The sequence below is a fragment of the Pristis pectinata genome, chromosome 14 (genome assembly GCF_009764475.1).
Source record: "Pristis pectinata isolate sPriPec2 chromosome 14, sPriPec2.1.pri, whole genome shotgun sequence".
Taxonomy (NCBI): Eukaryota; Metazoa; Chordata; class Chondrichthyes; order Rhinopristiformes; family Pristidae; genus Pristis; species Pristis pectinata.
In genome coordinates, this window is record NC_067418.1 from 17510988 (window position 1) to 17538489 (window position 27502).

Below are 27502 nucleotides of genomic sequence, written 5' to 3' on the forward strand. Positions count from 1 at the left end.
TTTTTAAAGCAGTATGTAGAGTGTCCTACTGGGGAGAAAATGTACTTGACCTTATTTTAGGGAATGAGAATGTTCAAATAGTGGAAGTGTCTGTGGAGGAAACCTTTGCGAACAATGACCACAGTTTGGTAAGCTTTAAGGTAGTCATGGACAAGGCTAAGATTGGGCCTAGAAGTAAGGTCTTAAATTGGGGGAGGGACAGATTTCAATAGTATTAGACAGGATCTGGTAAAAGTACATTGGGCGCAGCTGCTAGAGGGAAAAACAACACCAGATAAGTAGGAGGCATTTAAAAGTGTAATGGTGAGAATTCAGAGTCAACATGTCCCTGTATGAGTAAGAAGTAAAAATGGTAAGATTGCAGATCCTTGGTCAACAATTGAAATTCAGGGTTTGATCTGGAAAAAGAAAGAAGCAGATGTCAGGTATAGGAAATTGTTATCCAGTGAGTCCTTTGAGATTTATTTTTAGAGGATACAGGAGAAATCTTAAGAAAACAGTTAGGAAGGCAAAAAAAGAGAACCTGGCCAATAGAATTAAAGAAAATTCCAAAACCTTTTATAAATACATGGGAAGCAAGAGGGTTGCTGAGGAAAGAATAGGTATTCATCAGGGAGGGGATGTGTATGCTGATAGTCTGGAACATGTGTGTATCAGGAAAGAGTAATTGTTTGAGATATTGATACACATTAAGGTGGACAAATCCCTTGGGCCTGATGAAATCTATCCCAGGGTGTTATGGGAAGCAAGAGAGGAGATTGCTGGGACTCTGACTAAGATTTTTGCATTATCTTTAGCCATGGGTCAGGGTGGAGGGTAGTAAACGTTGTTTCCATATTCAAGAAGGCCAGTAGGCATAAGCACGGAAACTATAGGCCAATAAGCCTTAAGTCAGTAATGGGGAATCTATTGGAAACATTTCTTTGCAATGGGATTTATGATCACTCGGAAAGACAGGTACTGATCAGGGGGTGTCACAAACTTGATTGAGTTTTTTTGAGGAGGTTACTAAGAAAATTGATGAAGGCAAGGCAGTAGACATGGTATATATCTGTCTACACTTCTCACTGCCTTGGTAAAGCAGCCAACATAATCAAAGACCCCACCCACCCCGGACATTCTTGCTTCTCCCCCCCTCCCATCGGGCAGAAGATACAAAAGCCTAAAAGGACATACCACCAGGTTCAAGGACAGCTTCTAAACTGCTGTTATAAGACTATTGAACTGTCCCCTAGTACCATAAGATGGACCCTTGACTTCACAATTTACCTCGTTATATCCTTGCACCTTATTGTCTGCCTGCACTGCACTTTCTCTGTAACTGCAATGCTTTATTCTTCATTCTGTTATTGTTTTCCCTTGTACTTCCTCAATGCACTGTTGTAATGGCATGATCTGTATGGATGGCATGCAAAATAAAGTTTTTCAATGTACCTCAGTACATGTGACAATAATGAAGCAATTTACCAATTTATTAATTTTAGCAAGGCATTTAACAAACTCCTGCACAATAGGCTGCTCCAGAAAGTTACGGCAAATGGGATCCAAGGTGTTTTGGCAAACTGAGTACTAAACTGGCTGGGTAATAAGAGACAGAGGGTAGTAGTGATGGGTTGTCTTTCTGACTGAAAGTCTACAACCAGTGGTGTACCACAGGGATCAGTGCCGGGACCTTTGTTGTTTGACATATATATAAATGACTTGGATGAGACTGTCTGTGGTCCGACAAGTAAGTTTACTGACAAGATGAAGATTGGTTGAGTTGTAGATAGTGAGGATGGCTGCCTAAGGTTACAGAGGGATATGGATCAGTTGCAAAGTTGGGTAGAGTGACAGCAGATGGAATTTAATCCAGACAAGTGTAAGGTCATGGATTTTGAGTGATCTAATACTGGCAGGGCATTTACAGCAAATGGCAGGGACCTCAGAAATGTTGACATACAGAAGGAAATTGGGATCCATTCACAGCTCCCTGAAAATGGTGGCAAAGGTGGATAGGGTAATGAAGAAGATGCTTAACTAGTTGACCTTCATAGGCAGGTATATTGAGTATATGAGTTGTGACATCATGTAGCAGCTGTACAGACATTGGTTAGGCTACACTTGGAATATTGTGTGCAGCTTTGGTCACCACACTATTGAAAGGATGTGGTAGTGCTAGGAAGAGTACAGAAGAGATTCACCAGGATGTTACCTGGAATGGGGGGCTTTAGTTACAAGGAGAAATTGAAAAGGCTGGGATTTTTTTCACTGGATCTCAGGAGGCAGAGGGGTGACCTTATAGAGTTCTATAAAATCATGAGAGGCATCGATAAGGTAGATAGTCAGTCTTTTACCACGTCTAAAACTAGGGGACATATTTAAAGGAAATCTGAGGGGCAGTTTTTCCACACAGAGGGTGGTGAGTATATGGAACCAGCTGCCGAGGGAGGAGGCAGAGGCAGGTGCAATCACACTGTTTGAAAAACATTTGGACAGGTATATAGATGGGAAATGAATAGTGGGATATGGGACAAAATGGGAAATTGGATTAGCATAAATAGGCATCTTGGTTGGCATGGATGAGTCGGGCTGAAGGGCCTGTTTCCATGCTATACAACTCCATGACTCTCTAAATGTTGCACAGAAGTCTGTGCCCAGTCCTGGTCTCCTCACATGGTGACTATCATTGAAGGTTTGGAAAGGATAACAGGGGAAGCCCCAAGCCTTTTTTCCCCCTAAACTGGTCAGTTGTTTCTGGTTTCTCATCCCTTCCAGACCATCACATACTTTCAGCTGACGTGGAAAGCTATATTCTGACACACTCGGTTCTATCGACTGACTTCTGCGGATCCATCCCAACAGTCTTACAGGAATAGTCATCTTGGAGGGAATAGTCAACCACATTGCTGGGCTTGAAGTCATACCACATAACATAAATAGATAAGGATGCCAGATTTCCTTGATATTAGTCAACCTGGTGAGGTTTTACAACAATGCAGTGGTTGCATTATTGATACCAGCTTTACATTTAATTAAATTAATTTAAATTCCCCAGCAGCTCCAGATGGATTCAAATCCTTGTCTTTTAATCAGTTGTCCAGTCCCCTGGAAACCAGTCATTATGTTACAATACCACCTTTTCATCATGGTTCCACTGTCAGAGAAGTCCGTATCCTTTCCAAACCTTCATTGCCTTAATCTGTACTAGAGTCCCAGCGAGCAGACTTAAAGCAAGATTTTGCATAGCCTATTTAAAGTGTCACTTCACAGGGCCTACCCTCCAAATGCTTGCTTCAACAGTACTCCCATTGTAAATGACATGACTCTTAGTGATGGAACTGTGGACGAAAAAGTTCAAGGGAACCTATCCGATGGTTGGTGCGTGGACAAAGTTCCATGAGAAAGGGACAGATAGATGTCAAGGATTTACCTATCATGGCACCAATGTCTACCTTTGCCATGCCAAAGTTTCCATAAACACTTGAAGGGATTGCAACTGCTTGGATCATAGCATGAGAAATTTCAGAGCCAAGATAGTCAATGTAATTAAAAATAATAAAATAAATGTTGGTTCTTGAAATTGGTCCCAAATTAAGAATAATAGATGCACAGATTAAGGCAATGAAGTGCCTACTGACGTTATAGCATAAGTCATAAAGTTGTCTCAGAGCAGTGCAACAAGCCCAACGACAAGCCAATGATTTTGTCTCTGTCATTGCTGTAACTGCAGGGTTCTTTTTAATTTGTTAGTTTAGGTCTCCTGTGGTAGTGTGGTTGCTAAGGAAACACTTGTTGATTAGCAATAGGATTTTCTCCAGCACGTCAATGAAAAGAAAACAGCTGCTAGAATTTCACTGCATTCTGTAATTTAAATAGTTCTTTGGAAACTGTACTTGTCAGGTGGTGTTAACTCACATACTGAAGAATGCTAGAAATCACTCACTATTGCAATGCTGCTCTGAGTAAGTGCTTGATACTGATAAATGCATTTTTTGGCTGCCACATTCCTGAACGAAATAAGTACTTAAAAATGAAGATGACAATACCTTACTGAGGCAACGCCTTAGTTAAATACCACTCAAAGAGACCTATCACACAGTTCATGCTGGTACTCTGTCAGTAACATCAGCACTTTACAGATTCTGTTAAGTTCTATTATTATGCTACAGGCACGTAGGTTCCACAACCACTCTGTGCATATACACACACACACACACAAATTTTTTACTAAGCACTATAGTAAAGGCAGAAAGTGAGCAAAAGAGAATTATTTACATTTCCATGGCATCTTTCACGCCCTCAGAGGATCTAAGGATACACGGAGTCAATGAAATGCTTCCAATGAAGAGTAGTCACTCACAATGTAGGGAGTGCAGGAGCATATTTGCATGTAGCAGACTCCAACAAACTGCAGCATGACACTGTACAGATAAGACCAATGTTAATTGACAGATAAACAGTGGGGTGAGTCGTGACCTGCTGAAAAATGTAACAGTTCAAACCTTTTTTTACTTCCTTTCCTGGACACAGAAAGACCAGGATAATCATTCACACAACTACCCTGCTGGTTGTAGTTAAAAGTGGCCCAAGGTTTGGTAGATTGCCAGCTATTTCTCCCTTATATCCTGGTGTGAAACAGATCAGTAGAAAATCAATGAGGCCTTATGAAAATATCCTGCATGTTGAAGTCCTTCCAGCCACTTTTTTTGTTTTACACACATTTCCACAATCTTTCCATTTATCCAGAGTGGAAACTGAGCTCTTAATATTTACAGGTAACTTCTTGTTAGATATTAGCATTAGCAGAAAAATGCAGGCTGGTGTACCTGAATGCATTTCACTTCCCTACCCCATGCATGCCCCATGCCACCTCTCCATCTAAACAAGAATCCTTTTTTAATCAGTAGAATTTAGTAAAAGATTCGAATGTGATTAAGACATCAATCCCAAATGAAGTGTCTGACAATAAAGGTAATCAAGTTACATGTTGCGTCTTTAGAGCATTTGATTAGAAGCTAAGATCCCTTTGAAATTAGATCCATGACCAACTGTTTATCACGCATGAGTGCACATAAAGTCAATTTACTTCAGGTTAGGTCATGCTAGCAATTACTTCCAAGTGAAATCGTGCTCTTCGAGAAATTGGCCCAGGCACTTCTATGTGCAATTTACCTTAACGCTGTTTATGTTTTTCTAGTGTCACTCATACACCCCGTGAGTTAACAATTCACACACCATACATTTTCTCCATAGCCAACATTAATTGGAGCTTCTAGGTGCAACGTATAACTTTCATTAAAGATTCACAATAAAGACCAGGAGCACATCACTCCGAGTTGGAAAATGAGATGTCAATTAAAGGGTCTCCAGTCTAACACCGATGTCTGGCACACAGCATCTGTCAGCCTCAGTTTTCAATGCCAAAGATATTTGAAATTTGATCATTGTTGATCCAACATTGACTGCAGTCCTTTTAAATGATGCATATCAACGTTGCGAGCTGCAAACTCTGCCCCATTGATTATCCCAGAAAACAGCCACTTTGGGGGGCAGATGAACATGCGGGGATGCTCACATGCATGCAAGATTGCCATCCTCTCAGTAGTAGTTTTTGATTCAGCTGATCTGTGTTTGCTGTGAGTTTGCTAATGCATCCGGGTCTGAGGAACGTTCCCAGTGATCAGTCTGACAAAGATATGGCATTTGAGAGCTATCAGTGCACCTCATGGCAGGATTACCCAAGTCCTGTTTTAGCACATCAAATCACTGTGATTCACAATTTTCTTGTGAGAAATCCTACTGGGCATTTGCACTAAGTGTAGCACACATTCAGAAAGAGAAGTTTGATTCCAGTTTCTAGGCGTATGCGTCAGCCTAACTCATTGGGAGGATTATATGTAACGTATACGCAAAACCTTCAAACTTAGTGCAAGTTAAAGAATGGTGGTATTCTTTTGGGACACAGAGTTGTAACTTATCAGGAAGATACAAGTTAACTGGACAGTCAGGCAGAAAAGTGACAAATGGAATTCAATGCAAAGAAAGTGAGGGAATGTACTTGGAGGCCAAGTCAGGTGCAGCAAATGGTAGTGAGAAGTATAGAGAAACATTGAAGCACAAGGACATACTTCCCTTAAGATCGCCAGACAGGTAGAAAAGATGGATTAAGAAAGCATGCTAGGTAACTTTTATTAATCTCAACAGAAAATATGAGATCAGGGATATTTTCTGGATAAAAGTCAGGTCGATTACTTTAACCAGTTCTATTCACCATAGTATGAAAGGATGTGATTCTCCAGACAGAGTAGAGAGAGGATCTATGAGGATTCTGCCAGGGCAGGGAATTTTAACTACTGTGGAAGATTGGAAAGGATGGGAGGAAAAAGTTTAGTTGAGGGTAAGAGATTATGAGGGGCCTATTAAATAAGGACTGATGTCTCATAGCAGAGATGTCAATATATTTGGAACCAAGATTAGAGGCAAGCTGATGCGAAATATTTGGATTCAGGGGAACTCAGTATCTGAAAGAAAAGCAGAGGCTGAAACTATCACTGCATTGCAAAAGTTCCCAGGTGTGTACTTAAAGTGTGATAATCTTAGTTTATGGGACAGGGCTCTTTCAGAGATGTAGTGATTATATTGTTATCACCTTCCTTTGGCTGGAAAATAAAATGGATTTACATGAAGAGAAGTACATATTAAAGCTGCTGGACAGGGACTGTTTTCACTTGAGGTTTGGGGAAACAGAATGGTATATTATGATAGTATCATGACAATGGGCGAAAAGCTGGCAGAGGGACTAGGAAATAGCTTTTACACCTGGAGCAACTTTCTTATGCGTCATAAATTTCTATGATTGTATGTAAGAACACCAATTACAACTGAACTTTGATTCACAGGATAAATAATGATTAAAAGGAGATATTGAATAATAGAAGCAACTTTTGACTGCAGAACAAGGTAACACTGAGAAATCCTGAAGAAGATTAATTCTATGCAAAAGCTTTCGAAAGACTAAGGATATATTCCTATCTATTTGAGTGGAAAATCTAGAAATGCTTAATATTATTGAAGGTGATAAGGTGAAGAATGGATGATACAGTCCTTCCAGGAATCCTAAAGGATCATTTAAAAAGAGCACAATGAATTTTGCCTCCATGCAAAGTAGCATTGGGTATAAGCTGATTGATCACCTGGAGATTTATGGAGATAAGAAAGGCATCCACATCATCTTATTTTTATTTAGTCCTCTCTCTGAAGAGGCTAAGCAAACAGAATGCTCATGGATAGAACAAATTATACATTGATTCATAGAGTCGCTGAGAGATACACCACAGAAACAGGTCTTTTGGCTCAGAGTCTGCACCAACCATTTACACCACTCCTAGGTTAATTCCATTTTTATTCCCCCACATTCTCATCAATGTTCTGCAGATTCTACTACTCACCTACACACTAGATGCAATTCACAGTGGCCAATTAACCCACCAACGATGCATACTTTTGGGATGTGGGACAAAACTGGAGCATCCAGAAGAAACCAACATGGTCACAGGAAGAACATGCAAGCTCCATACCTGAGGTCAGGATTGAACCAGGACTCTGGAACTAGGAGGCAATGGCTCTACTAGCTGTGCCACTGTGCTGCCCATCGACATCAAGGACATGATGAACATAGATGAACTATGAACACAGATTGCTTTTATTTGATTTTAAGTTAGATTTTATTTGAGATTATCTGATGATTATCTCCTTTTATTTCAAATTTAATTTTTTTTAAATAGATTTTATTTGAGATTATTTACTTATATTTCAGATTTCTAGCATCAACATAATGATAAAGTGCAGATTCAGTGCAGGCTAGGGAAATTATTGTACAAAAGTCTTTGGGATAGGATCTACTGACATCTGGAAAAGCATAGACTTATTAGGGTATAGTGAACATGGCTTTGTGCAGGGGGAGGTCACATCTTACAAACTTGATTGAGTTTTTCGATGAGGTGACAAAGATGATTTTGAGATTAGGGCAGTGGATGTTGTCTACAAGGACTTCAGTGAAGTATTCATCAAGGTCCCTCATGGTAGGTTGATCCAAAAGATGAAGGCACATAGGATCCACAGTGACTTGGTAGATTGGATCCAAAATTGGCTTGGCCTTAGAAGATGAAGGGTAGTGGTGGAGGGGTGTTTCTCTGGTTTAAGGTCTGTGACCAATGGTGTTCTACAGAGATCGCCACTGGAGCCTCTGTTGTTTGTGATAAATAATTTGGATGAAAAGTAAGGTTGCAGACAGCACAACAATTGGACCTGTGGACAGCAAGGAAGGTTGTCAAAGGATTCTGCAGGATAGAGACCAGTTAAAAATGTGGGCAGAGAAATGGCAGATGGAGTGTAATTCAGACAACTGTGAGGTGTTGCACTTTGGGAGTTTAAATATAAGAGGAAATATACAATAAATGGCACAACCCTTAGGAGCATGAATGTACAGAGGGATCTTGGGGTGCAAGTCCATTGCTCCCTGAAAGTTACAACACAAGTTGATAGGGTGATAAAGAAAGCATATGGCATGCTTGCCTTCATTTTCAGGGCACTGAGTACAAAAGTCAGGAAGTCATGTTGTAGCTGCATAAAACTTTAGTTAGACCACATTTGGAGTATTGTGTGTAGTTATGATCACCACATTACAGGAAAGTTGTGGAGGCTTTGAAGAGGGTGCTGAAGACGTTCATCAGGAATGTTGCATGGATTAGAGAGTTTAAGCTATAAGAAGAGGTTGGACAAACTTGGATTGTTTCCTCTGGAGAATCGGAGGCTGAGGGGTGACCTGATAGGAGTATATAAAATTATGAGAGTCATAGGTAGGATAGATACAGTCTTTTTCCTAGAGTAGAAATACCAAATACCAGAGGGCATAGCTTTAAGGTGAGAGGGGGTTAGTTTAAAGGAGATTTACCAGTCAAGTTTTTTTTTACACAGTGAGTGGCATATGCTTGGAAAGCACTTCCAGGGGAGGTGGTGGGAGCAGATATTAGTGCAATGTATAAAAGGCATTTAGACATGCAAGTGAACAGACAGGGAATAAATGGATACAGACCAGTTAAATTGGCGTTATGGTCAGCTTGGACATCGTGGGCCAAATGATCTGTTCCTGATCTGTACCGTTCTGTGTTCTATGTAATATAATTCAATAAATACTTAAAGGACATCATTTTATGCACACTGTAATATAAACAAAAATATCAAACTTTCATTCACACGCCATGTGAAAATATGCATAATATTGTTTCCCAAACTTTCTGGACTGAGAACAAATGGGTTATTTGATACCACCACACGCTAGGGACCAAAAAATAATTCTTGATTTGAATTGATCATAAACAAGAACACTCAAAGCTACATTGCTCAAAACATTTTTACCTCCATTCTTTTAAACAGTTGCTTGTCTGCCTCCTTTTTTTCCTGATTATTCCTTTTGTTTCTTTCCTTTCTTCCCTGTTTTTTTCCCTCTTGTTTGCTTTCTCTCACAAAAAAAACTAAAATGCAAGGAAAACAAAAAAAAATCCTGCCTTGCTTTGGTGCCTTTTCAATGCACACACTGACAGATTTCAATGTTCTTTCTAAACCTACACAAATTCTGCTCCCTCTCAAGGCAGGGATCTCCAGATACACTATTAGAATTAGTCTCATATTAACATTCCTCACATTTGGAGTTAGAGTACTTTATTAATTAACACCTTAAGCAGGAGCATGAGCATCCAGCTGCTCCATCCGCATTACGTGCAATAGGAATTTAATTGCATGTATACAGTATATGTCTGTTTAACATGCTCCTCCAAAAGCAGACACATTGAATTCCCACACACACCCCTAGCCTTGAGCAGGATGTTATTGCTTCTTCCATTAATCTTACCTTATCGGTGTTTTGTTTCTTGTGGAATATAATCACAGGTTCTCTTAGAATGCATAATACATTTCTCTGCAATCACTTTACCAAATTCTCCATTCTTAAAAATAACTTGCAACATGGACCCTTTCTTCATTATTTAAATGTGGACAGTTTGAACTCATTGGCAATACTTCCAAGCTCTATGATGTAAAATCTGGAAATTGTCATTTATCTTCTAAACTGCCTTCGTACATCAGTGATATTTCTGCATCATCCAGTACAAACACTTCCAGGTGTTCCACAGGTCTGCCATGTTGATGCCTTTGCTTTAACATTCAATCTATCCACTGGGATCATTCTTCATTACAGAAGTTTTCAAATAAGCAAAATCCTTAGCAAACCGGCAACCGCCTCGCTCTATATCTACAAATATTTGCAGAAGAATGAAGTGACTCAATCCACTCAAAATTAAAATATTTCAAACTGTGTGTGCTGGTTAGTTCACAGACTGGTTGCCTCTTGGAGCAAAATTCAAAATAATAATTAGAGTTGTAGAAATGCCAAAAATGTATTTTTGTGTTTTCTTAAATTTTACATAACTTAAATAAAAAGCAATTTAATTTCATTCTCTTTTCCCTTATAGTCTCTCACTTATATTTTCATCAAACTAAATTTTCTGGCAGGATTGAACACTGGCTTTGGAATACATAAAATAATAATGATTCAAGTAAACTATCTTTGCATGGAAGTTCTCAATCGCTCTACCTTTTGATGCAATTTTGTACGGTACTAGTAAGGAAATAGCCAATGCAGTCAGTACAAATGGATTAAATCATGAAAGCTAGTGATGTGATTATGCAAGAAAGAAAGTCAAGTTACTATTAACCCTGAGTAAAATGAAGAACAAGACCAAAAGTATTAGAAAATATACAGAAGCAGTTAGGTTTTTGTTAGATTGGCTCATTAAGATACATGGTAAATGTGATCAGACATTACATAATTGAATGGCATGACAGGCTGGAGAGATCATGGGGCCTACTCCTGTCTCTGTACACCTGCATTTCCATGTGCTGAATACTCAGATAACTGGCATAAGGAAGAATTGTAATATTCAAAACATACAGATTAATTAACCAAATGAGGTAATGAATAGTAATAATATATTTAGCTTGAAGGTGTTTAGTATTGAAAATATAAAATAAATGTACCAACAAAGACACACAATAAGAAGTGCTGATTTGTGGAACAACAAAAGGAAGAAAAATTAGAATTATAGTTGTTAACGATGAAATGTGAAGGGTTTTGATTTCTGAGGTTTGATCAAATTTGCCCTAATATCTGCATTACTACAAAAACCATTAAGTCGATCAGCCATTCAAATCAATGAAAGTCTGCAGTCACTATGAACCTGTTAGTAAAGCATCCAAAGATAAGCATTCATCTTTTGGACATTTCATGGAAAAACATTGAACAAGGTATCCCAACTGAATTTAGGGCATTTGTAAGTTAACACTGGGAATTATACACTTGTTCTCAGTATACATAGTGGCTGCATGTTACACTCATTCATAAGATTCAGTTCCACTGAAATCAAGTGATGTATTGCAAAGAGTTCAAGAAGAACAACAAGAATTACTGTTGTTTTTAATATTTTAAGTTAAGAAGAAAGGTTTGTGGTGGTGATTTCTTGTTGTGGAAGAAAAGAACAGCTGGCAGGGCATGTGGCCAGGCCTTTAAAATGTCAAGAGGCATTAAGCGTAAGGCTGTTATTCAGCATGTGTGTAAGGAACTAAAAATCATAAGCACAAATATAAAAAGGCTTACAAAGTCCAAAAAATTAGGTACTTTTCTATCACTTAGCTGTGGTGATAGACAAATAAATTGTTCATTAATTTTTTCAAAAGAACAAGTTGCTCAAGTATCTGCTTGGAGATTATGAAGCAAATATGTGATGGATACTCAATGGAATGCAATTCTTTCTATGTTGTCGAGGCCAAGAAAATAACATGTGGAAAGCAATTATGGAAACTGAATTACTTGAGTTTAACTATTGGCAGATATTGTGGTCTTTTCAGTTTCTACTGATCCTGACAACTGCTATTGCCTCAGCTGAGTGAAAAGTACCAGATATCACATGCACTTGTAAGAAGGATCAAAGTTAGATCCTGAGGGTCCAAGTTTAGTGTCTGCTCATGCCAACTCCAGTAAAACTCATGGAAACTATTATGAAGCAGAAACTTTCATATCAACTTAATTTCTACCCAAGTGCCAATTTGGCTTCAGATCAAACTGACCATTTTGATGTTTCCTGAATTTCAGAGCCCAGTATTGGAATGTTTCTCAGGATGTCTTTCAGGTAGTTAGAGTAAAAATAAGTTCTTGTGATGCAATATTCCACCCTCAATGAAATGTTTGTCTTTTATAAAGTAACTGCAAACAACTGCAGTGAACATGTGACTGCCTCAAAAGATCCAAACCATTCATAATGAGCAGGACTTGTCACCTTACACTAACACCTTCCAAAAGTTTGTCTTTTACCTAAATATAGGCACTTCCCTTCCTGAAGGATCCAATACAAAGACAAAAAAAAAGTTGATGACACTAACCTTAAAAGAAATAACATTTTCCAGATCTGAAGAAAACAAATAGCAGCCAATATCTTGTAGAACCACTTGATGTTTGAGTTAGTGGCCACACTTTAGTTGTGAGGCTTGAAAAAGAATATTGCATTTATATGGCACAGATCACAATTTTAAAGATAATAAAGTATATTTAAAATGTAAATCAAAAAACTGCAGATGCTAAAAATCTGAAATAAAAACAGAAATGCTGAAAACATTCTGCTGGTTGGTATCATCTACGGAAAGAGAAATAGAGTTAACATTTTAGGCAGGAGATCCTTCAGCAAGGGCCTCGGAACTGAAACATTAACTCCCTTTCTCTTTCCACAGATTCTGCCTAATCTGCTGAGTGTTTCTAGCAGTTTCTGTTTGCATTTTACATTTGAAATGTATTCACTTCTCTGGTAGAGGAAACATTGTAGTCAATCTGTGCACAGTAAGTTCTGTTAGGTAACATCCAGATAATAATATTTTGGACATATTTATTGAGGGATCACTGGGGATAAACTATCTGGTATTCTTCAAAACAGAAATGTAGAATCATTTGCATCCACCTGATAGAACAGACTGGGATTTGGTTAAACATTTAATCTAAAAGAGATCTCCTCCAACAGTGGAGAACTCTCAAAGTATAGACTTTTTCTGTTCAAGTTTCTCAAAATTGCAACCAACTGATCTGAAACATAACTATCAGCAGGCTATTTTTTGGTGGGTGATATCACATTCGCGTTTGGTTCTCTTGTTAAAAGACATCCTTACAGCTTCTAGCAAGCATCCCATATCAGTAGCAGAAACCAACTTAATTGTTATCTTTGGTCTCCCCACACCAATATCCTCCCAAGCCCTCATCTTATAACCTAAAAAAACTGACCAATTGTCCACTCACCCAGTTGAGATATTAACTACAGAATGAATTGCACCCCCTCTAATCTGCATAGTTTAATAGACATCCAACAACACATTTCACCAATGAATGACTAGGTAAGATTGAGATGACATATTATAAATTAACAATCCCAAATGTTGCTTTCAGTTTGTTTCTGAATGCTTATTAATATATTATTTTAATCAATTAGTCCACAAGCTAGTTCTGTTATCACCCTTTTAACTGAAAGTTGGTAAGCACATAAAATATTGGTTTCAAGCAACTAATACTTCCAGCAGCAAGCCTTTGCATAAGACAACCACCCTTTCAAAGCAAGTCATTTTTTCTTGTGTTGATTTTGAAAGTCTAAATTGAAAGAGCAGGAATGTGTATTTTCTAGTGCATTCCAACAAAAAGGTTATTCTTTGTGGGTTGTAATAACATCTTCCACCTTCTTTTAATGATTGTATCTATCAAGCAGTGGAGGCGAAAAGTGCAGAAAGGTTTGCTTTAGGAAGATAGATATCATGCATTCCTATATCTTATTTGAGCAATAAGTTAGCTGCATCACTGATTTTATTAGTGTAATTTGGGGGTGGATTCTCTTCATACTATTTATTGATATCTTCTTGTTAAATAATTGAAGCATAGTGTGTAGTGAATTCTGGTTCATTGATGCCTGCATTGTTTGTCCTGTGTGAGTTTTCATCCAGAGCAACTAAAGTTTTGTAAGAATTACAGAGCATCTGAGAGCAATTTGAGGTTTGCCTTTATACTAGTGCCCAAACTTCATAATGTTTCTGGTGTGCTTTGGATGCCCTGAGGAATTGAAAAAAAGCTAATAAGGTCCTAATCTGCCATCTTTATTTCCATTCACAAATAAAGTCCAAATATCCATGCATCATAAAATGGAAGAGATTGCTTGACCAAAATAACATTTGTTCACTCCTGAATAGCAAATTCCAACACACTGAAGTTGGGAGTGAACAATGACCCACCCTGAATAATTACTAATAAATCCATAGTCAGTACCAAGATATTGGAACAACTATAGCACAACATTCTCATCATACATCCCCTCAACCGAAGACAGATCTCTCTCGCCAATCGGACTGTAGATAATGCCACAATCACTGAGCATTTCTTAATATAAGGACATGTGATAAGAAGTAGAAACAGGAGTGGGTCATAAGGCTCCTTGAGCATTCAGTAAAATTATAAAAATCAAAACAACTGCAAATGCTGAAAATCAGAAAATGCTGGAAATAGCACGTCAGACTGCATCTGTGAGAAGAGAAACAGAGCTGAAAACCCTTCATCAGAACTCTGAGTCTGTGCCTTGTCTAATTTCCCACACCATCCCCAGATCCCTTGATGGTCATTCTATTATTCTCAACCTTGAACATACTCGGCATCCATTGTCCTTTTGGACAAAGGATTCAAAAGTCTGCAACATTTGTGTTCAGGAAAAATCTCCTCTCTCAGTCCTGGCTGAGTGATCCCATATCTTGAGATTATCTACCCAGTTCGAGAATACCCTGCTGCCTCTCAGCATCTACCCCGTCAATAACTTCCACAATTTTGAATGTCTCAAAAAGATCACTTCTCATTCTTCTAAGTACAGGTCAACCTTTCTCAATCTCTCCTGAGGACTGCCCTGCCCGCACTCTAGGATTCAATCCACCATTACAGAAGGCTTCCTTATTCTTGTTCTCCAATCCTCCTTCTATAAAGACCATTGGCCTTTCACCTTTCTAAGTGCATATTTACTTTCTGTGTCACGTAAATAAATACATCCTGTACATGAACTCTATTCCTTTCCCTCTGTATTAAAAAATTGTTTTTGTACCCTTCCTTACAAAAGTGTAGAACCTAACACTTCCCCACATTATACTCCATCTATCACTTCCTTGCTCATTCACCCAACTTATCTTTAACCTTTTACAGATGCTTTTCACAGCTTGTTATTTCACATAGCTTTACATCATTAGCAAATATGGATTTGTTACAATCTGTGTCATCTGTCATTAACATAGATTGTAAATAGATGAGAGCACAATACTGATCCCTGAAACATCCTGCTGATAACAGCCAACCTGAGAGAGTCCCATAGGTTCCAACCCAGTTCTATGCCCTTAACCAATCCTCTATTCAAACTAATGAGTTACCCTCAGTTCTGTGAGCCCTTATTTTGTTGAACGACCTTTTAAGTCATACCTTATCAAATGCTGTTTGAAAAGCCAGATTTAATTGGTTCCTATCATTAGACAGCGGTGCTGTATAGGATCCACTTAACTGGCCAGTCTTCCCTGTCTCTAAGCATTCAGCTGGATTTCATCCCCGTCCATCAAAAAAGGAATGGATCTCCCATCCCAGCCACACCTTCTTTCAGTCCACAGACCAGTCCAGGGGATACAATATTGCAACAGCCTGGCACTAGGAAGACATTTCTTTCCTGCCTCTGGGATGTCAGTTCCATTGCAAGAATCATCTCTCAAAGTAGACAGGCTCTTTTTCTGAAACTATCAATTGATTAGTGTGCACTGGCCAGCTGCCAGAAGCATGCACACAGGTTAAACCTATGCCAAAAATCTTCAATAGGTAACAGCTTCATTCCCATGCTAAGCATTATATAATCACAGGCATTCTTATGGTCGGCACAAGAGTGTCAGAAAATAAATTCAGTTACACAATTGTAGCTGACATCTCACTTAAGCACAAATAAAGTTGTGGTTAATTCATACTATGAAGTTCTGCAGATAAAGAGGCTTTTTAAAAAAGTGGTCAATAATGTTTCAGACTCTAGGACGGTTTCTATTTCACTGTTATCAGACTCTTGAATGGATTTCTCATACGCTAAAGATGAACTCTTGATCTCCCAACCTACCTCATCATGGCCCTTGCACTTTATTTGTTCATCTGCACTGCACCTTCTCTGTAGCTGCAGCACTATATTCTGCATTCTGTTTTCTTTTTACTACCTCAATGTACTTCTGTATGGCATGACCTGCCTGAATAGCATGCAGACAAAAGCTTTTCACTACATCTTGGAACAGGTGACAATAATAAACCAGTACCAACCAATATCAATACCACCTAAAAATCTAAGAAAAGCACTTTTGCATTTTTAATGCTGCCCACTATCTGGTTATCCTAGGTAAGAATGCTGATTGTTGCATTCACCTAAGAAAACATTCTCCAAATAAGTATCAAAATGGACATATGCTAGGTCATCTTCTGTTGTTATCCTAGATTTCCTGATTCAATGATAGATCAAACATTGAAAATGTGTACATTTGTCCCAGCACACTTATAAACAGTTTACACATTCATAATTTGTGTTTCAACAATATGTTTCTAAAAGCTTATAATGTATAACATTAGTCAGTGTTAATATCAAGACCAAAAGCAAGGAAGTTGCCTTAAACATTTATGTAGAGAGGTTAGTGAAATGGGTGGACATATAGCTGATCTAGGAAAGATATGAAGTGCTTAAAGACAGCACAGAAGTTTATTAGAATGATTCCAGAGATGAGATTGTTTGGTTTTGTGAATAGACTAGAGAAGCAGCTATTTTTCTCCTTGGTACAAAGGAGGTTGCAAGGAACACTGAGAGGTATTTAACAGCATGAAGGGTCTAGACAGAGAGAATTAATCCCATTAGCAAAAGATTTAAGAACCAGAAGACGAGATTGAAGGTGGGGACAGGAGATGGCAGATGCTGGAATCTAGAGCAACAAACAATTGTGGCCCTGTGGGGGGAAAGGAATTGTCAACAATTCAGGTCAAAATGCTGCACCAAGACATAAGACTAAAGGTGATAGTTAAAAACAAACTAAAACATGAGGAAAATTATTTTACATGACAAGTTGTTAGAATCTACACTGCACTGTCAGGGGAGCTATTGTTGGTAGGTTCATTTGTGGTGTTCAAAAGGGAACTGGATGTATATTTATGAAGAACTAAAACAAATGCAGGATGTTGGAAATCATGAAGGAGTTTAATAATATAAACAAGGAGTATTTGCTTTCTTGAACTGAAGGCTCAGTAACCAGTGGATATAGATTTAGGTAATTGGCAAAAAAGAAACAAAGGGAAGATGAAACTATTGTTGTTTCTACTGACTGGATTATTATGATCTGGAATGCAATGCCTGGTGGAAGCAGACTCGGTAATAATGCTCCAAAGAGAATTTGATAAATCTCTGTAAGGGCCTCATTTGTCAGGCCATGAGGGGAGGTGGTCTGATGGAAGTAATTGGATCATACTTTCAAAATGATAGCATAGGTACAATGAGTCTAATGGCCTTCATCTGTGACATTCTACTTTAACAGGGTAGATCTATAAATAGGTTTTATGAAACTGGTTTTATTTTCTAATACAAAGCAGCAAGTGAAACAGTGTAGTGCGTTCATATGCAAAGGTATATTCAAAGCATGTAATCTTATCATGTAAACCAATACTCCATGGCTGGGCATGTTGTAAGTGAAGCTAGTAAAAAGATTGCTTATGTTAGTAGTTGCTTATGTTTGCAGCAAGGCCCACAGATCTTGTTATATTAATTCTACTTGCCTCTGAATTTGTAACTAAGCTCCTCGTAGTCTGCAGCTTCATGATGTCCTTCCAGCAACTGTTCACATTCACCTAAGGTAGATTTTTCCAGTTCTTAATATTGATTATTCCTGCTGGGTTACAGCTCTGACGCAGACCCTTAGCAACCCAAGATTTTATGCGTATGCATGGATCTTAAAAAATGATGAGCATTTGAAAACAAAACTGCAGAGAGGTTGTTAAAAATCAATAGTAGGATCCCATTACTGGAGTAACTTCAACAGCCATACAAGAAATATGTTTATAAGTGCGAAAGGATCTTAAAAAAATGCTTAATCAAGGTTTTCTTTGTGACATCAAATATTAAGCTGCTCTAAATTAAATTGTAGTATATCCGTCAGTCTAATTTAAGAGGTCCTTCCATCAATGTGTGCAGCATGTGATGTTTACATAAAAGAATTTACATATACCGAATTTGGGTCCAAAGAGGTTGTTAAACAATAATTATGGTTTAGAACTTCATTAAAATCTCAAGGACAGCTCTTTTGATACATCATAAAGTATCGTTACTGGAAATATTTTATGTTTTTTTTTGGTGGAAATGAGATTAACCTAAAGTAATGTAAGAATGGGAAACAGCATAGTGTATTCGTATACAAAGGTATATTCAAAGGGTATAGTCTTATCAAGAAGTCAATACTCCATGGACAGTTATGTTGTAAGTGAGGCTAGTAAAAAGATTAGTATTGCCACTAAAACATGAGATTGCAAAATTAGAGCAGCTACAGACTGAGTGGACAAACATAAGGAGGAGGAGCAGGCTATATGGCCCCTCAGTTAAATCATGTTTGATATTATACCTCATCCAGTTTGTCACTAGACCCCTAATCCGTTCATTTCCTTGCTGTTGAAAAGCCAACCAAATTTCATCTTTGAACAAATTTAATGACTGAGCCCTCTGAGGTACAACTTTCCAAAGATTTTCAATCCTCTACATGAAAAGATTTCTCTTTAGTCAGTACCTAAATGGCTGAGCATCTTATTCTGATACCACACTCCCCAGTTCTAATCTCTCCAGTAACACAAACAACAGTTTTAGCTTCTACCCAATCAGTCAGAATCCTGTATGGCTCAATGAGATCACCTTTCATTATTCTAAACTCCAGCAAGTGTAAGTGTGGACTTGGCACCTGATTTCTTGCCACACACTTGTTACCAGAAGGATTTGACACCATGAGTACAGCCTCAAAAAAAAGGAATCATTTTGCCTTTTTCAACCAATAAAGTCTAGATTATAAATCTTTCCAAAAATAGTGGTGTAAGCTAGAGGGATTCCAAACAGTGAAAACAGGATATATAGTGAAAGATAGCCAGTAAAATGTAAGGCTTAACTGTGAGCAGTGATCCGAGGCTTCATCTGGCAGCAAAGGCGTTTGCACATATGGCAGTTATTTATTAATGGTAGAAGAGAAATATCTGAATGTATGAAAATAATTTTTAAAACCACTCAGTTTAACAACTAAATTGAAGAAAACGTCCAAGAAGTTCAACAAATGACATGAACCCTTTTGAAAACCCAGCATCACACAGAACTGGTGTCAAATCCAGCAGATGTATATTTTAAGAAGTATTCTATAATTTAATGGTCTGAAGTTGGCGATGGGTGCAAGAGAAAAGACCCTCAGTGGCCTCCTTTAGAATGGAAGAAATCTTCTAGAGGACACTTAGATACAGTTAAAGGCAGGAATCTGGGATTTGCAATGGTGGAGCCTTGTCCTCAGGCTCCACTATTGCAGGCTTGCCTAGGGTCATCAACAGCCATGATGAAAGATTAGATAGTTTATGATTGTTATGGAACAGAGGAAGTTGAGCAGAAACTTATCAGAGGCGTGTAAAATTACGGGCCTGAAATTGAGTAAATAGGAGGGATCTATTTCCCTTGACAGGAGGGTCAAACCCTAGATGTATAACCTCAGCATAACAGGTAAAGGGACTGGAGAGGGCATGAAGAAAAGTCTTTTCACCCAGAGGTTGGTAGAAGCTTTGAACTCACTGCTTTAGAGGGTGTTAGAGGCAGTAACGCTCAATGAATTTAAAATGGTTCTGGGTGTGCACTTAAAGAGCCATGACGTGCATGGCTATGGGTCTAATGATGAAAAATGGAATTGAATTGAAGAGATCTTTTTGGCCCAGTACAGACATGATGGGCCAAATGGCCCCCTGCTGTGTGGTAAACTTTTTATGATTCTATTTCTATGATCTGTGAATTAACAAAAATTATTTGCTGTGGAGAAAGATACAGAGAATGTAGAAAAAGATGCAACTGAGATATGATGTATTTCTAAACCATAACTATTGTTTGACAATCTCCCTGGACCTAAATGACTCCTTTTAAAAATAAAGTTTGGTTTGCCAATTCTATTAAAATCTGTTTTAAAATGTCATACCCTTTAACAAGAGTAAAAATTACATATCTTACTTTGAAAATGTTGATATTTCAACTTCTAACTTAATTTTGTATATATGTCCTAATCCTTTATTCTCAATAAAATGTTGAAAAGTTATTAAAAATTAATGTTTTATATGTGAATTTGTTTTGCTAGCATTCTCCAATTTCTGTACTAATAACATTTTAACATATTTTGATGCATATCTGCAATAATAAACTGGAATCTATTTCGCTTTGGGTAGATTTTTTTTGAGATCTTTTTATCTCAGGGTTTTTTTTAAAATCAAGGTCTTACTGCATCTTTATGACTCATTTCCAGTTAATTCCTTGTTTTCTGTGTGAAGGCTGATTCCATCTACACCTCTTGTCTGAAAAGCTGCTTTCTTTCACAGCTTCTTATTGGTTAAAAACACTCACTATGCAACACTGAATTTTGTGGACAAAGATTTAATCAAACTCTGAAAGACAGCAAGTTCATGCCAATTACTGGCTCCTGTCAACAATGCAAAACCTAAGTCATCCACAGCCACTTATTGGATGAGGCAGGATGTATGCGTTCTTTGTATTTTCACCATGCCATCAAGAGACCAAGAAGGTCAACTAACATAATCCTGTGAGTTTATACTGGATAAGGATCAAGCAAAACCCCCATTTCAAAATTCTCATCATGATTTTAAGTGTCTCCACTATCTTGGTGTTCTTCTTGGGATCATCTCCAGCCTCCAAAGAAACTCCAAGATGTCTGCACATTTAATTCCAGCCTACTGACCATCCTAGAATTTAATTACTCCATCACTGGCAGCTGTTGCTTCATCTGTCTAGGCTCCCAGACAACCTCGACCCACTGCAATTCACCTACAGCCAAAGCAGGTCTGTGGCGGATGCCATCTCCCTGGCAGTACACTCGCCCCGGAGCATCTGGACAGTAAAGAGACCTACCTTAGATGATTGTTTATTGACTACAGCTCTGCCTTCAATACTATAATTTCAAGCAAACTCATCTCCAAACTCCTCGACCTGGGACTCAATACCTCCCTTTGCAACTGGATCCTTGAGTTCTTGGCCAACAGACCACAATCAGTGAGGATAGGCAGCAACATCTTTGCCACGATCATTCTCAACACTGGTACCCCACAAGGCTGCCTCCTCAGCCCCCTATTTTACTCCCTATACACTCACGACTGCATGGCCAGATTCTGCTTTAACTCCATCTATAAGTTTGCAGATGACATCAACATAGTGGGCTGAATCTCAAATAATGATGAGTCAGAGTACAGGAAGGAGGCAGAGAGCCTAGTGGATTCATGACAACAATCTTTCCCTCAATGTCAATAAAACAAAAAGGTCATTGACTTCAGGAAGGGGGGCGGTGCACACTCTCTTGTTTACATCAATGGTGCTGAGGTCGAGAGGGTTGAGAGCTTTAAGTTCCTAGGAGTGAACATCACCAATAGCCTGTCCTGGTCCAAACACATAGATGCCATGGCCAAAAAGCTCACCAGTGCCTCTACTTCCTCAGGAGGCTAAAACAATTTGGATTTTACCCATTAACTCTCACCAATTTTTATAGATGCATCACAGAAAGCATTCTATCCAGATGCATCACAGCTTCACATGGCAGCTGCTCTGCCCAAGACTGCAAGAAACCGCTCAGAGTTGTGGACACACATCAGCACATCATGGAAACCAGCTTCCCCTCCATAGACTCTGTCTACACTTATTGCTGCTTCAGAAAAACAGCCAACATAATCAAAGACCCTACCCACCCTAGACATTCTCTCTTCTCACCCTTCCCATCTTCCAAAAGCCAGAAAATTTGTAACACCAGGTTCAAACACAGCTTCTGTCCCACTGCTATAAGACTATCGAATGGCTCGTTAGTATGGTAAGATGGACTCTTGACCTCACAGTCTGCCTCATTATGACCTTGCACCTTATTGTCTGTCTGCACTGCACTCTGTAACTGTAATACTTTATTCTGCATTCTGTTATTGTTTTCCCTTGTACTACCTCAATGCACTGATTTGTTGAAATGATCTGTACGGATGGCATGCAAAACAAAGTTTTTCACTGTACCTTGGTACATGTGATAATAGTAAACCAATTTTAATTTAATTTACTGACCCACAGAATTCCATCTCTAACTCTGTCTTTGCACTTTGAAGATACTCTTTGGAACGTACTCTTTGACCAAGCTTTTAGTCATCTATGCCAGTAACTCTTTATTGGTGTTGCAGTAAAATTTTGTTTGATAACATTCACGTAAAGTGCTTTGAGATATTTTCTATTCAGCCCATTATTTCTTAGCCAGAACTAGCCAATGAATCCCAGCTTCCAGCACCAAGACCATAGCTCTGCAGGTCATGTTCAGCTTTTCAAGTACACTTCCAGATACTTTCTAAACAACATGCTTCTGCATTCACTGCACTTTGAATTCCAGATGCTTATTATCTCTGACTGAAAAGATTTTTGCTTCTTTAATCTTCCCACCAATGATGTTAAATCTATGCCCTCTAATAAGGGTATTAGATCTTTCCTATTTATGCTGGCTCAGTCCCTCCCAATTTTAAACAACTTGATTAAGTTTCTCCTCACCCTCCTCCATTCCAAAGAAAACAAACCTGGCTTATCCAATCTTCCCCACAACTACAATTTTCCAGTCTTGTCAACGTCCTCATAAATCACCTTTAAACCTTCTCCAGTGTAATCATTCTTTCCTGTAATGTGCTGACTAGAACTACACAGAGTACTCAAGCTGTGGCCTAATTTGTGTCATGTACAATTCTACCATAACCTTTCTGCTCATATATTTCATACTTCGACTAACAAAGAAAAGCATTCCATGTGCCTCTTTAACCACCTTTAGAATTGCCCTACTACCTTTAAAGATCTGTGACATATACGCCAATGTCCCTCAGCTCATCCATACAACTCAATATCCTTACACTTTACTGTGTATTCTTTTACCTTGCTGCACCTCCCCAGTTACATTACTTTATGATTCTCCAAATTCAGTTCCAGGCCATCTATATCTTTCTTCAGTTTAAAGCTCACTGATAGCCACACAGCCAACTCTTTAACCATTTGTAAGCTCCTTTATCATTACTCCCACATGTCAGTGATTTAGACCTTAATTATGTCATACAAAATAAGACTGAATACTAAGCCTCACAGCTCCCACCAGCACTAAAACACCAATGAACCATTGCTGTCTGTCAATGAGACAATTTTGGGTCCAATATGCCACTCTTGCTTTGATTCCATAGGCTTTTTTTTCCACATTTTTGACCCGCCTCCCATGTGGGATCTTATCAAAAATCTTGCTAAAATCCATCCAGGTCACAGCTACTCCACTGTCCTCATTGACCCTCCTTGCTACCTCTTCAAAATAAAATCCAGTTAGTCAGAAGCAATTTTCCTTTTAAATCCATGCTGACTCTCCCTGATTACTCTATGCCTTTCCAAATGAAGGCTCATACTTTAATTAGAATTAACTCCAATAACTTTCCTGCCACCATAGTTAAACTAACTAAACTATAGTAATTTGGTTTATCCCTTCCTCCCCCCTTTATAAAGAACAGTACAGAGTTAGCAAAGCATGTGGCGTCAGCTGTGAGAGTAAAACTGAGTTACTGCATTGATAAGCTTTCAGCTGCCTGGTTCTGAGCCTGTAGATCCATCAACACTGCCTGATCAGATGGGCAATTCCAACATTCTCCTTTTGGTTTGAATGCTCTGCAATATCTGACCTGAATTTCTCAGTTTTTACATATCGCCTTGTTTTCTTTCATCTCAGCTCCCTCATTAATCAATTAACCAGAAATATTTGTAAATAATGTTTCTACACTGCCTCATAGACATTTCCTTTGCCCTATCCATCCTTGCGCCACCTTTCTGCATCTTAAAACTAACTTCTTGATTTCTCACTTTTTCAGTTCTGAAGGAAGGTCTTTGACCTGAAACATTAACTCTTCTTTCTTTTCACATATCTTCCCGGTCAGCTGAGTCTATTGTCTGTTTTTATTTCAAATTTTTAACACCTGAACTTTTCTCTTTCCATTCATTGATACACATCCCAGATATCAACAGACTCAAAAATATGATCAATTCATAATTAGTTTACCACTGAAAGCAAGCACGCAAGAGCAGGAAATCTAATATAACAAAAAGAGCAGTAGAAGTAGCCGCAGATAGAAAAGTACAAAAGACTAAGTGGAAATCTATCCTGGCTTAGACCAAACCTCCAAGTCTCATATGGGATGTAATGCTAGCTGGTGTCTTTCCTTGTTATCTCAGCTGGCCAACAACTGCTGTTGTGTGTGCTCTCTACCAACATTTAACAGGTGTATCTGTATAGTAAATTATCAGATTAATACCAATTTGTGTTAACTTTATGAGGCCAAATAAAAGAAACTATACTTAACAAGCAATAATTTGACCTCCTTGTCAATAAAATAACCACAAACCTCAGCAGTCTGTCTGCATGTCTAACAGAGAACATGTTTGACAATCCTTCTAGTGCTGTTGAGGAATAGGAATTCCTTCTTCACCCTTATCACTCTTAGAAGCACCCCTGGAGAAAATTCTGAGAAATTTAGTGACTGCCTCCTACTTGTTTCTGAGAAATATCTAAATCCAGCACCTCAGAAACTAAACAAACCACAAGGGAATGCAACCTCACTCTAAAAAAAATCAAAAAGCCTCAGGCGAACCAACCAAAAACTGTATCCCAGAAGTGCATGGGATTCACTTCAGAAAAGCTAATTAAGTGGGAACTCACAAATAAGATAATAAGACAATGATGTGCTTATGTCTGCATGAGTTCTAAAATGAACCAAAATCTAAAAATGGACCCAGAGCTAAAATAAGGTCCATACATTTCAGTTGCACATTAACTTGGATTTCATGAGAACAGGATTCTACAGCTTTTTATTGAGAGTCAATATTTCTTTTTAATCAGGGCAGAAACTTGAATAGGGATCAATTTGAGCTGTTCCTCCTTGGTAGCTTTGAGATCCACAGTGGTATCTCATCTGTCAACTGAACAATGATCTGAAATGTCTGTCTCAATTTCATTGGATGTCTTGAGCTTTAAAAAAGATTCCATCAAGCTGATTTCAAGGATCACTTTTCTGTGGTTATTGCAGCTTTAATATACTGAAAGCCATCACTGAAATGAAGTGAAGTGTTTTTTGGAGTGATAGTTCAAAATAGCCCACTCTGTTCAAAAGCAGCAAGATTAATCATCATCCTGTTAAGCATTCTACAGCTTAATAATATTGTGTACTTATAGGCTTCTACTGAGCTCCTCTCTCTACAACTGAAGTGGGGAGGAAAAATAAGTCTCAAAGTAGGAGAGTTAATTAAACAATAGACAGCACTGACACTTCTGCCCCCCACTCCCAACGCGAGAAAACTAAAAATACTTCCCCAAACAGAATTTTTGAATAATGTTTGCTGTATTTTTTTTACTTATAGAAGAGTTTTATTACATGAGATATGCATTGAGTGTAAATGAACAGAAATTATGATGTATTATTTTCCCAATATCATTAGCACCTCCTATAAACATAAGGACCTGAAGCAACATGAGTCAATATGGACCCTGGAGCCTGCTTCTTCATTCAATGAGATTATTGCTGATCCTGTAAAAATCCAGTATCCTGTCTGATCTCCATAACCCCTGATTCCCTTCATGTCCAAAAATCTATTAATCCATTGCTGAGCAGAGTCCTCTGGGTTGGAGAATTTCAAAGATTTCCAAATCTTTGCTTAAAAAAAAATTAACATCAGCTAATGGGAACAGCTTTTTCTGCTTAACCAGAACTTCATGAAGTTCAGCTTAACTTTCCTGTTTCTCAATATTCCAATTAATGAAGTCCAATATCCCTTATATTTTGCTAACTTCAATATGTCCTGCCACCTTCAATTATCTATATATGTGAACCTTCACGTCCCTCTACGTCTGCAGACTCTTTGGAAATGTGCCATTGAGAATGAGGTGAAGCTACTCAAACAGGTAGAGGGAGTAATGAGTAAAGTTATCAAGAATTAGAGGGTATTTGAAAAGAATGTTTTCAAGGTCATTGTTTGTGCCTTTTATGTGCTAAATCGGATTTTAAAAAAAGGCTTTAATGATATAAAAAGTAATCAAATCCCATCCTTTGTGAATGACAATGCAAGTGAGAGTTAGTTTGTAAAGTACAGGATGATGACCACATGGGTTATCGCTTCCAGTAAAAGGCAATAGGTTTTGAGGGAAGTTTGTGCCAAATTCATTATGGTTACCTCAGCTACACTCAATTAAAGAGTGGAAGGTTTTTAAGTTAGAGTCAATACTGACACTGGATATCCACATAGATTTGAGGTGTCACCTTCCAGCTTTATTCAAAGTGGCAATCGTGCCCAAATATTGCATGTTCCTCTGACTGTGGACGAGCTTATCTCTGTGATTATGTCAGGAATACAAGGAAGTTACATGTTATATTCCAACCTACCCCCACTAAACCAAAGAGTTGAGGATGAATGGTTTCATACAAGATGAAGCCATTGAAGCCATTACACAATGTGACAACCACATCCCCCATCCCCTTCCTCCTGATCTTAAATCAGTCCCATGAAGACCAAACACTTCTGAAAAGTGAAGTGATTCAACAAAATAATGAGCTAGATCAAGGAATTCAAAGTTTCAATTGGTACATTATCAATCTCAACAAGTGGTACAACAGTATACAATGTTGGCTAATGCCCATCTTTGTAGATGTTATCAATGGGGTTAATTGTATTACAGTGTATACAATTTTGTTCCTCTGTTCCTGAGCAGTTTGGATGGTGCCATTAAATTTGTGTTGCCTCTCCCCACCTCTTCCATTTTATCATGTTGTTTGCTCATTCAGCAAGGCTATTCATGCCCTGTTGCAATTGACTGGAATCATTCTCAATGTTTGCTACACCTCCAAGTTTGGTATTATGAATTTGGTATTTTGATTTTTTAAATTTTGTATTCCAAAAATCCAAATCAATTATTTGCATCAAATAAACTAATGGTCCCAGCACTGATCCATGGGAACACCATCGTCTACCATTCTCCACCTGGAAAAATAACCAACTACCATGAATAATTACCATTTTCTGTCAATCTATTTTGT